The sequence below is a fragment of the Sparus aurata genome, chromosome 5 (assembly GCF_900880675.1).
Source record: "Sparus aurata chromosome 5, fSpaAur1.1, whole genome shotgun sequence".
NCBI lineage: Eukaryota > Metazoa > Chordata > Actinopteri > Spariformes > Sparidae > Sparus > Sparus aurata.
In genome coordinates, this window is record NC_044191.1 from 14,098,596 (window position 1) to 14,109,727 (window position 11,132).

General features: G+C 43.3%; 1 protein-coding gene across 1 annotated transcript in view; it reads right to left on the reverse strand.

Moving 5' to 3' along the window:
* rgmb (repulsive guidance molecule BMP co-receptor b) overlaps positions 1 to 11,132 on the reverse strand; it is a 59,587-nt gene that overhangs the window by 17,372 nt on the left and 31,083 nt on the right. The gene's annotated exons all lie outside the window — the stretch shown is intronic.

Consider the following 11,132-nt stretch of genomic DNA (forward strand, 5'->3'; position numbering starts at 1 on the left):
GACTTTTCTATTTTTGCTACTTGCTACATTTTCAAAGATCAGAGATGAAATAAAAATCTAACACACAATGTGCAGAATATCTGAAGAAAGTCGAAACAGTGTCACTGGTGACACCTTCGAGATCAAGTCTCCCTCATTCCTTGAGGGAAAAACACACACAGGTAAAGTGATTTGTTTGCAGAAAGTCAAGTGCAAAGACATCTGATTCTACTATTTTTTTATCCAGTTTGTCTTTACCCCCTTCCTCTTCCCTCATAATTTCCAATTTCATTCTTTGTGTAGAGACATCTGAAGCATATGCAGCTGCATCAGAGAGCACTGTGACAACGACGCCTCTGTTTTCTCTGGGCAAACACACACACACTTGCACACACACAGAGCAGTAAGAGGGAAACAGCTGAAGGATGTAATAGGGGAGATGAGGATCATGGGGTTGCAGTTTGGTTTTGGTCAGGGTGAATGTTTGGCAGCTGTGAGACAAAGATACGCTATTAAAACTTCTCCCTTCTCCCCTCCAGCTTGTTCCACAGGGGAACTTGTTTTGTCAGTCAGTTTTGCAGATGCCTTATAATTCTACCAACGCTCGTTTTGAGGATAAGAAGCGTCTTTTTGTGTAAACATTGGCGCTTACAGTGCTTCCAAAAGCGCGGGCATTTTTAAGCCTTTGCATCTAATCGTGAAGGCCGCGCTGCAGATAATCGTTCATCTAGTTTGAAGTCGCTTTCTGTGCATTGACTTTGATCACATTTCACACACACAGATAAACACCCTTTCTCCCTTTGACTTTTTCTCTGTATCACAACCACACACAAATGCACACACACGCACGAGCACACACACACGCAAGTTACTTTGTTGATATGCTGTGTTTTTCACACATTCAAGCTTCACAGATATTTTGAGACTTGCGGCTACAGATGGTCAGCTTCCATCTCCTGCTGGGCCATCCACATCCTCCAAGTGGTAAACACAAATCCCCTCAGCACACACATACACACATACATACACACACACACACAAACAGTAGGGGGGGGGGGGGGGGGTTTATAAATCACTCATGCTCCAGAGCCATATGCTCATACCTGTCTGTGAGGAAGACCCAACACAGGTGAGCCCCTCACATTCCAGCAACCTGACAGATATACAGATGGAGAATGGGGGGGGGGGGGGGGGGGGGGGGGGGGAGATAAAGAGAGAGAGACTCACCCCTCTCTTTCTTACATCCAGCTGCGAGTGCCTCCCTCTCTTCTCCTCCCCCTCTCCTCCTCTCTCTTCCCCTTGGGATAGAGTGCTCACAGAGTGGCAGATGGGTGGAATGCATAATACATAGACTATTTGGGGGGCTGGGTGTGTGTGTGTGTGTGTGTGTGTGTGTGTGTGTGTGTCAGTCAGTCCACGGGGGAGTAGGCTGTGGAGTCATTATAGATCTAATGGTTGTGTTTTAGACACTGTGCCGTGCCAATCTCATTTGAAGTGCAAAAGCCAAATGAGTGTGAAGCGTTTCATTACTCATGCTCTGTGTGTGTGCACGCTCCCCCTCGGTTCAAGCGAGGCAACAGATCAGTGAAGCAGTCACAACTTTCTAACCAACTGCCAAGAAGGATATGTATATAAATGTGTGTGTGTGTGTGTTTGTGTGTGTGTGGGTGTGTGTGTGTGTGTGTGTATTTTGAAGGACGTTTAAGGTGGAGAATAGACTGAGTGCATTTGGATCTTTTGTTCTCCTCAGCTGAGCATCTTCTGCCTCCTTGCTCATGTAGGCCGACTTTATTTGCCTAATTACTGTGATTACAGCAAGATGAGGCCTATGTATCATAATGTTGTGTAATTAGCACTCAGTTGTGAACTAACAAGGCCCTCTCAGGCATAGGTAATGGATTTTGGATAGACAAGCTGAGCTGAGGCATGACTAATATAGCATCGGTAAGTATAATTAAAGCCTCCTCTCTTGAAGGAGGTTACCTCTCACACACACACACAGCAGAAGTTTACCTAACAATGCGATCAATCAGCATTGTTCTGAGAGAAGTGCATCTAGTCCACATCATGAACAGTAAGGTCTCCCTCGGACCATTTCCTTCCCTGGGGGTTAATGGGAATCTGTAATACGTGTACCCAGAACAGATAAAGGAGGCTTGTTAGCTGATGGAGGCAGAAACCCACCGCAGTGAGTGAGGCAGCGTCGGTTTAGGCAGACAAACAGCGAGGGGGGGGGAAGCGGGAGGAAAGAAAACAAGAAGGAGAAAAACAGAGTGAGAGAACAATGAAGACAAGACAGAACAAGAAAGAGTTGGCAGGTAGCGGTTCTCTCGAGATTCATTAGGCTTGTCAGAAATGCTGGCTGTGAATATGCTTGCACAGCAAGCTCCTCAGTGGGCACACACAAACATACAACCACATACACACGCCAACGCAGGTTTCCGCAGGTGTATGGAGCTCTCATCTGCTGACAGGTAGGGATGAAAGCCCGATAGGGATGGTGGGATTTGGAGTCACACTGTGAAGACAGCAGGCTGCGTGTATGTCTCCAAATGGCTGCTGTGGGAATTAACATATCCTGACTGGCAGGCAGTCCTGAGCCTTGTGGCACTAAGCCTCTCATGTGACGACTGAAACATTTATTATGTGTAACTATTTTTTGGGACTGTAAACACTGTAAACACTCGACAGTTAAGTGAAACTGAAGTGTCACGTCACCTCTTTGTGCTCTGACAGGCATCTCAACATGTTGGATAATGGTTTGACTGGACATCTCCCAGTGTGAATGTGCACATCATCTGTGCATTCCTGCATCTGGAAAAAAGAATCAGTGCTGAGTTTCTCAATTTGTCTGGTTAAATAGGGCTTAAAATGCTGCCGAGTGAGTGTGTAATGAACTGAGGCAGTAGGTAGCACATTATATCAAAAGTAAGCTGCTTGAACAAGAACCAATTTGTACACATCTCTCTCTCTCTCTCCCTTTGTGAATAAATCAATGGGTGTATTATGGTTGTTTGTTTAAGGTGAAGAGCTTAGGATGAAAAATGACTAACAGATGATGAAATGACCTGAAATGTATGAGGCAATCTGTGCAAGTGGAAGAGTCCTTTGTGTGTATGTGTGCATGATTGCATGCATATGCATGTTCATCTTGGCACAGGAGGACTGTGTGTGTCTGGGCTTTGGGCAGTGTGTAAATCCCAGCGTTTAGGCTGAAGAGAGAATCACCGTCTGATTCCCCAGCTGTTCTCACAGCCGTTTCTCTTTCTCGACAGCCCGACTGCTCACAAAGACTTGTTTACTGTACACACACGCAAACACACACATAGACCTTCAGGAATGCAGACAAATGCACATGGAAAGCGTCCTGACAATGAAAAGGAGTTTTTACTGTCTTGCAGACAAGTGTCCAGTGAGTGAGTGCCAGCCCCCAGATGCACCCTCTCATCACAGAGGACCTCGCTGGGAGATGGAGAGAAACTCCACACCAGCAGCTGGAAGCTAGATGACTGTTCCATGTGTTCATATCTCACTGGAGATCCGTAAAGCCTGACCGACACAGCCTGTGTGTGTGAGCGTGTGTGTGTTTGAAAAAGAGACACAGACAGAGACAGAAAGGCAGAGCCAGAGAACCTCCTATGTGTATTCATCAGTTCCAAGCAAGTGTTGTGTTTCAACTACACCCTACTGGCAGTATTCACCACGTAACATTTTATATCATTTTTGTGGGCCCTGTATAACGCCTCACAGATAGTGGTCCAATAAAAATAGTCTCTTACTCCCCAGGATGTCATTTTTTTCTTGTTCATATTGTGACTTAGAGTGACCGTGTTTACTTTCACCTAATTTTCTGTGGAAATGACCAGGCTAGTGCACTCTCGTCCCCCCTTTTTTCATCTGGGGGACTCAGCTGTGAGCCCAGGATCATGGGACTATGTTTCCGTGACAACGAGACATCAGCGCTGAATGCTGACACTAAAATAACAGACTGAATAATTTAGACAGATCCATTTTTAAACAGCATGTCAATTCACATCACTGGCCACAGACACCCTGTTTGGCACCCTGCAGACAGGCCCACCCAGGGCGGGCGGGTGAAGGGTGGGGTGCAGTGTCCAAAACTCATTTCACAACAATCTGGTTTAGTAGAAGAATATGTAAAGACTGGAATTGAATCTTTACAAATAACTTATCAGCAGGGATAGTATGAGACCCCAAATCATACATTTTAATTTTAGGTTTTGTTTATCCACCATCGTCCACCAAGTAAAATGCCTGTTTGGTGTTACGGTCATGAAAGATTAAAAGCGGTACAGATTAATGAAAGTAACACATGACTCCACGATCCAAGTTCTAAAGACGTCATCCATCAGGGATGATTTTCTCATTTAACTCTGTTTAAAAGGCCACAGAAATTAATATTGACGACTGCCCATTTATCAACATGAAGAATTGATGCAATATGATAATAAGAAGATCTAATTAATTGAGACCAATTTGTAATGCATGTTAAATCCGAAGGAGTTTAACAGCTGGGGTCGACAGCAGATTTAAAGAAACTATTTTGTTTCATGCATTTTTCATAAAACATGCATCATTTGCATATTTTTCCCCTGTTTTCACATCACGTATTATTACTAATTATCATTTGTTCCAGCTGAAATGACAAGCTAACAGCACACACTCCCCCTTTCATCTCTGTCAGGCTTCCTTAAGCTTCCAAATTTTTTTGAAAGGATCTCCTCTATGTTTTCTGACAAGTTCTTGGAAAAACATACTGTTCGTGTATCTGCACAAATAAACCAAGCCACAAAGCAAAAACAGACACATTCATGTTCACACGTCATCCAGTTCCAACTGATGGCTTATTCAGATGGAACCTCGGGCTGCGAACCAAATATTTGCGCACATGATTTATCCTGCTTTCCTCAAGGCCAGAGTGTTGAGAAATATTCAGACACCATTGTGTCTGCATGTGTGTGTATGTCTGTGTGTGTGAGTGGCTGCTCTCCCGTTATTTTACAAGCTCGTATTCACACCCACACACACGCCCAATCACCAGAGGGCTAAACGGAATTACAGAGCTGGGGAGGTGGAGGGCCTCGCAGGTGTCTCCACTGCTTTGTGTTGCTTTGTCTCTGTCTCATTTGAGCAGTGTCTCATTATCCTCTCTACCTTTCTTTTGAGTTCTGCCTTCATGAAATTGTTGGGCAAATTTTAAGCAATTGTTTCAAGTGTCATAAAACAAATATGCTTGAAAGAAAGGGTTCATTTATGCAAGCTCTGTACATCTCTGTATCTAAGATTTAGCAGTCACAGCCACACACAGGGTTTTATAGTCTTATTCCTTAATGATTAACACTGCATCTGTGCAAAAACACTGCAGTTGATGACAAACACTTCAGTGCCTGTAGGCATTCATTTCATGGGTCCTTCTCTGGATCCACGAGAACAAATAAAATGGAATGTGATTTTGATGCATTTCCTAAATTTGTGTTTGACCAAGTAAACACACAATAAATATTCTTCCTGGGGACAGAGCAGCATGAATAAACAATCAACGGAAAGAGTCGCAATTGTGTCCATCACATGAACAAAAGATCCGGTTAGTGCAGTTTTTGTGTTGTCCTGAGACTGTTACTGAAATTCGTTGTTTCAATTCTACATTTCTAATTCGGTGGAGGATCATAATTTACATAAAAATACCTCCCAGCCCTCTTACTTCTCTCATTTTTTTCTTCTGACACGATATTTTGAATTTGACCTTATTTCGTGTTTTGGGATTTTGAGAGAAGAATCCTCTTGACACATCCTGTCATCCCTTCACACACACTCATACACACTCTCTCTCTCTCACACACACACACACACACACACACACACACACACACTCACACACACCCTCCTCTCAGCCCACCAACCTCGAGGCAGTGCACCTGGGTACAACTAATACACACATACACAAATGTGTTCATGGACACATTTCACCAAACATTAATGCACAAGGACAAGAAAGCACTAAAGCACACTCACACAGACACTATCTATCAGACTATCCCATCTCCAGCAACCAATCAGACTGCGTCAAACTCAGTGTTTGGGCGGAATGTAGCAGCTAACAGCCGTCATTTGGATGTCTACCATTAGGTCCAGCACCATAACCACCTGGGAAATGGCACACACACACATCCAAACGCACAGTGTGAAAACCACCGAGAGACACACAGCAGGATTGATCTCCCTCAGTGGTATTGATTAGCCTACCCCCAACTCAGATCAGAAGATACCAGCTGCGTCAAGCCATTTGCTTCCTGAAGCGCTTCGTTTCCTGCACCGAAGATGAAAATAATGACGCTGTGAGCTTCTTCTCCAAGAGAATTTCTGCTGGCTGCAAAAGGGCAGGAGGTCCACAGAGAGACAGTTACCTCAGATGAAGGTCGCTCCGAGCCATTTGTGTTAACCTCTGCCCTGGCCCTACTGAATGTGTGTGTTTGTGGACGTGTGAGTGATTTACTGTGGATAAATACTCTGTGGGCTTATGTCTCATGTGGTTGGTGGGTGAGTGTATAGCCGTTATATGATCAGCTAGTCTGTCAGTAAGAACACAACACACTGTGTGTGCGTTTTCTGTAACATTGCATGCGGCACATGCACACACGAAGACACACACACACTCACACACTCAAATTCATAGCTGGGGGTAACATCAAGGGTATTCTATTAAGATGGTAGTTTCACAGTATTTTACTCTCCTACAGGACAGTTATTTTACATTATTGATAAAAGCATTAATAAGTTACAAGTGAAAAACTCAGTATGATAACATCACACTGTAAGATTTATGAAGCTTAGCAAAATTTAATAAGCTGCTCTTGTGCTGGTTGCAGATATTTTTATCACTATTCTGTCTGTCTCAAAACGGAAGTCAGAAAAAATCCATCTGAAACTTTTTGTTCTGATTAAAATCTTTTTCAGTCAAAATGTTTATGAGCTTCAATCAGGATAAAACACAAAGAATTTCCTAACCCTTGAAGATGCCGATCCAGTGGCATTCCAGTTCAAAATACAAATTACTACCAGAGAAACTTTCTAATGTGAATGCTGTATTGCACTGCTACAGAAACAATTATGATTGTGTCACTAGTAGGAAAAAAGACAGCATGAGGAGGAGCACCAGCTGTCTCATTTTTAGTTGTGTTGCAGGGCAGGTTAGCTGCAATTTGTGCCTCGCATATATCAGCATACGCTCAAGTCAGCGAGGCAACCGTCAGTTTCTCTAAAAGATTATTAACCAGTGATGTTTGAAAAAAAAAAAAACCCTGAAGGTCATTTTAAAATATGTATCATTCTTCTAAAGGTATCTTCAGAATCCCCACAGACCCTTCTAACCATCTGCTGAATGAAAAGATTTTCATAGTTTTCCAAGCTGCACATTACAAAGAGAGACCACTTGAGGCATTTTTATATATACAAGTTTGTGCTGCCAATCATGTATAGCAGCTTAAGATATCAGCAAATTGTGTCGTTTCACCAACGCAAGCAAGATCAACTTGTTTTTATTGAAGTGCTCTGGTGGGCACGTTACCTTGTACATTCTGCACTGAGCAGGTAAGAAGTTGGTATTGTTAAACTGGGCACATAAGTAGTAGAAGATTAAACCTTTTTCAAACCTTATGCCGGGGCACAGTCACCAACATTTTGAGGTGGTTTTTAATCATATTTGACTGGTGGTTCCATGCATGAAGATTTTATGTCCAGGTAACCTAAGTGAGGTTATGGCTTTCTCCCCATTCTTTTAAATATGTGGTCTTATTAGCCTGAAATATCTGAGTGGGATCATTGCAGAAGATGGCTGCCGATTGGCAACGCTTGCCTTAAAGGACTTGGGCCTCTGTTTCCGAATGAGACAAAAATGGTAGCCCGCCAGCTATCTGGATGGGCACGAATCAGTCACACATTTTTTATCAAGCAACAGATGGAAAAAAAAAAAAGAATTCTTTGAGGGGACTGAAAATACCTACACAACAACAAAACGCTTTTTGAAATGACCTTGTTGGTTTTCCAGAGATCAGCAGTTAAACGTCTTTCAGTGAAACTACGGGTTGCCTAGTGTTTTTTTAAAGTCTGTGTAAAGCAAATTCAGCCATTTTCTTCTAAACACATTAAAAAGGTCTTGAATGTATTTCCTTAAAACATGTAAAAAGCCATTCAACCATTTAGAATTAAATTTGTGTTTTTGTTTTAAACTGTGTTTCAAAATTTCTGTGTTCAGGATTTAATGGGCAGGTAACGCAGCCATGATTTGCATAAACCCGGCCCTGCTGCGGAAGCGGTATAAATACATTCAGCGCATTAGCTTTGGTGGTTTTTCCGCTCGCTCTCGAGTCTTGGATAGCATCTCTTAGAATAGTTTGCAGCTAGCTAACCAGTCATGTCTCCTCTACATCGCTCTTGCATCTTTCCTGGATGCCACAGTGTGCAGGGTAACGGCGCTGTTAGCTGTTAGCTTATTTAAGTTTCCTACGGAGGACAATGTAAGGAAACAGTGGATCGATTTTGTCAAGAGGAGCTACTGTGGAGAGTTTAAAATCACCACCATCACCAGGTTCTGCAGTGTCCACCTTACCCCCGATAGTAACAGCAACTGTCACCAGGTAAAGTCTGGATATCTGAAGAGTCCGTTGACACTGGTCAGTGGGGCCGAACGAACACTCTCCGTCCCCGGCTTGCATCCTCCCGTCCCGCCGACAGTGCATGCTCTCATCTCCGCCGCCCGCATTATGTGCCCGCCTGCGACCGTCCCGCCGACAACAGGTCTCTCATCCAGCATTACGTGCCCGCCAGAGAGTGTAAGTAGAGTTTAGATTCTCTACCTGAGCCCGACCCTGACCCGACCGGGGCCGCGGGCCGGGTCGGGCCGATATTTCCCGTCAATATCCTCGGGCCGGGTCGTGCCGGCCCTTGATCAAGCATTTGTGTGTGTGTGTGTGTTTTTTTTTTTAATAACTCAAAATAATGACTGTATTTCCAGCTACAAAAGGTGCATCTCTCTCCTCCCTCCATGTTGTTTGTGCCGCTGCGTGGTTTTACACGTGAGTGAATATCCTTGACTTCTCGAGCACGTGACGTCACTCCCCGAGATGCAAGAAGGAAGCAAAAATATATATTTTTACTAAGGAAAATGACAAAAATAATAGTAATGCACAGTGATTCGAATAAGTAACTTTAATCTGATTAGTGGTTTGGAAATATTACCGTGTTAGATTACTCCTCACTGAAAAAACGCGTTACCGGCATCACTGCACAGGCTCGGCTTGGGTCGAGTCGGGCTTGATTTTTTTTGGGCCACATCTAAGCTCTAAGTGTAAGTGTGTGCTAATGTATGTTATAAATATTGTACATTCAGGCAATTAAATGCATTTTGCTGAAGGTGCAAATCCTGAAAGTGATTTTACATCGTGCATCCTGTCATGCCCATGTAATGTTAGCAAATGTTATTGCATTTAATCATGACATGATTTGGCCTCATTCCCTGAGCGGAGTCCATCTGACAGCACAATGATAATCTACAGGTAATATTTTATGTGCACCAATATAGCTATGACAAGGAATTGTATGTAGACTGGGGTTTTACATTTGTGTGTAATGTAAAACATGGACTGTGAAGAACGAGGCTGAGCACTATCAGTGTCTGACTCAGAGTCAGTTTCTGGCTCTGATGGCTCAAACAGGGCCGGCTGGGTCTGTCCGATGATGCTGCTAGCTTCCATTATTACTGTAGGTTACGTCCTTGTACAGCACACGGAGGCGGCTTCCCTCTCGCACATGGGCGTGCTTCCAGCGCCTCTAACTGACACGCCCCCAACGTTTCACAGCAGAGAGAAGTGCTTGTTTTTCCATGATTTTGAGACCTAATTTTACATACTTGGCAATTTTTTTAATCTTTCAAATTTGGCTCAGTGGTCAATGACACATGTTTCTGTGGTGTGACAAACTCATAACACAACTGTATTTCTGCTTTACACGGACTTTAAGTTACTGTACATGTTGATTATTTTTAATCTACTTTCAGGTAGCTTTTCCAAAGTTTGAGGGTATCTGAACTGTGGTGCTGTGTGCAGTCACCACAACTTACATTAAGCTGGCTCTTAATGATGATTAACTACCTACATGCATTAAATACAGGAGATGTAACCTTTAGCTGTCATGGATTTGGAGTTGTTTAAATGCTAAGAGTAATGAAAGTACTGTCACTTGAAAATGTAATGTCCTGTAACTTCCAGCAGAACAGTTTTTGTCCCCCTATATCCCTGCCAAAGAAATATTAATCTGACAGAAATACTTTAAATAACCCTGCAAGAAGAAACTTAGAAATAGCACAAAGCATACACCACAGCCCAGGGTATATCTGGTAAATGGTCTGCATGATGGTAAGAACTCCTGAAGTTCTGACTGTGAAGTAGCTTCAACTTTGGACGCAAACACGATAAATTCCAGATGAGTGTATGTACAGTAAATCACATGTGGTCACCTGTGGCTTTTCAGGAATTTGTGTGAACTTGTGAGCATACATGACAATCCGGAAACCCATTTGTCACGTGGCTTGAATAATTTTAGTACCTGAGAAGATGTGAGTCTGAGAGACCTTGAGCAACATGAGTACCATCAACATGATTCTACAGATGTCTTTAGTTAGTCTGATTTATTGTTGTGTGATGCTTGAAGCACTATTTGCACATTGTCAACATGTGAAGTTCAGATGTTAAGGTGAGACTTCCTGCCTGCCCCTCCGCTCTTCAAAAATCCCCCTGATTTGACAGAGTGCGGAGACGGACGTCCACCGCTCTCTTCTCCAGATCAAAATGTCCACCACCTTTTTTTTCCTCTTTGCCCTCTGTATTTTTGACAAGCTGGCACGCTCAAAGGGCATTGTCAAAACGTCAAACTTGATAAAATATAGATAGAAAAAAGATGTACAGGGACTGAGGAGAGGGGGGAGAAGATGAATGGGAGGAATATGAGAGAAGTGTAAGACAGAGTGAGAAAAGAGATATGAGCTCTCTGTGGTAAAAGACAATAAAGTGTGAAAGGTTTTTCCTTTGTTTGATGTCCTCCCCTCGGGGGCTCTGTGACAGAGACCGCTGCAGAGCCCC